The sequence below is a fragment of the Etheostoma spectabile genome, chromosome 6 (genome assembly GCF_008692095.1).
Source record: "Etheostoma spectabile isolate EspeVRDwgs_2016 chromosome 6, UIUC_Espe_1.0, whole genome shotgun sequence".
NCBI classification, from domain to species: domain Eukaryota; kingdom Metazoa; phylum Chordata; class Actinopteri; order Perciformes; family Percidae; genus Etheostoma; species Etheostoma spectabile.
In genome coordinates this window covers 21,271,272-21,272,430 of record NC_045738.1, presented here as the reverse complement: position 1 = coordinate 21,272,430, position 1,159 = coordinate 21,271,272, and the positions used below count along the sequence as shown (strand labels likewise).

At 39.5% G+C, this 1,159-nt stretch overlaps 1 protein-coding gene across 1 annotated transcript in view; it reads right to left on the bottom strand.

Annotated features, from left to right (window-relative positions):
- ncalda (neurocalcin delta a) overlaps positions 1–769 on the bottom strand; it is a 97,079-nt gene extending 96,310 nt beyond the window's left edge. Inside the window, exon 1 of the mRNA XM_032517745.1 lies at positions 534–769. The gene's annotated coding sequence lies outside the window, so the exon portion shown is untranslated. The remainder of the gene's footprint in view (positions 1–533) is intronic.
- Positions 770–1,159: the final 390 nt, after the last annotated feature.

The window sequence follows — 1,159 nt, the reverse complement described above, 5'->3', positions numbered from 1 at the left end:
TTAAGAGATTCTGTTGTTTCAGTTTGTATCCGCCCCGAGCACAAATTACGGAATATTAAGAGCATTTGTAAATACGCAACAATTAGAGCATAATACGTGTTGCTAAACGTGACAGACGTAATAAGAGTGGATGGAACAAAAGCCCGCGGAACATTAAAACCGTGTGGCATCAACACGGAGCCGAAGAAAGAAGTGGGGTTACTCTACAAAGCTCATCTAGCATAGACAGCTAAAATGCTACGGTTTTAGATACACCAAAGCACATCGACACATCTGTAACTTATGTTTACATAAAGCGCTACACAAAAACGGAATAAGTAGCGTTAGCTAGCTAAACGTTTTAAAAACGCTAACATTAGTATGGGGAAGGATCTTTTATGAGACTGCTTACATTTTAACCAGGTAAGTTAAAGAAGATGCACTAACCTAACAGTTATATTTTCAGTCTAAATGAAGGTTTGTAAGAGGAAACCGCCAATAAGAGCTACATGCTATTAATGCCGTAAATAGAAAACCTCAAACAGGAGACGTACCACTTAAATGGGAAATGTCACCAGAAGTAGCTTCCTAATCTGCCGGTAACTCGTTAAATTGCAGAGCAACGCTCAGAAACACATGTATCCCCAACAAGTGTCAGAGTGTGTAGCTAGACAGCTAGTTAGATCAAAGATAGGCTATAAAGAAGATGGGCTACATGAGAGGAAAACTGGCTCATCTTCCGGTCAGCAAAATTAGGTCTGTCATGATGACGCATGCGCCGTTGGACGAGTCTTCTTCTTCTTCTTCTTCTTCTTCTTCTTCTTCTTCTTCTTCTTCTTCTTCTTCTTCTTCTTCTTCTTCAGTGTTTTAGGGAGATTGGCATCCTATGCACTGTAATACTGCATCCTACTGGAAATGACTAGTTATCTATTTATTTAATTTAATTATACTATAAATTTCTAAGTAGTCCAGTGCCTTTCAAAAATTCAAATATATGTTTACGTCCATTTGTGGAAACCCCACTTTCAAGAGCATCTTTGAACCTGATTTCCACCTAATTTTGATTTTCCATAGAATCCTGTGAACATGTCCTCTCTTTCTCGAGTGTATTTCCTGCACGACATCAGGACATGCTCCGCTGTCTCCATTTCCTCACACAGACTGCAGTGTGCAGTTGGGT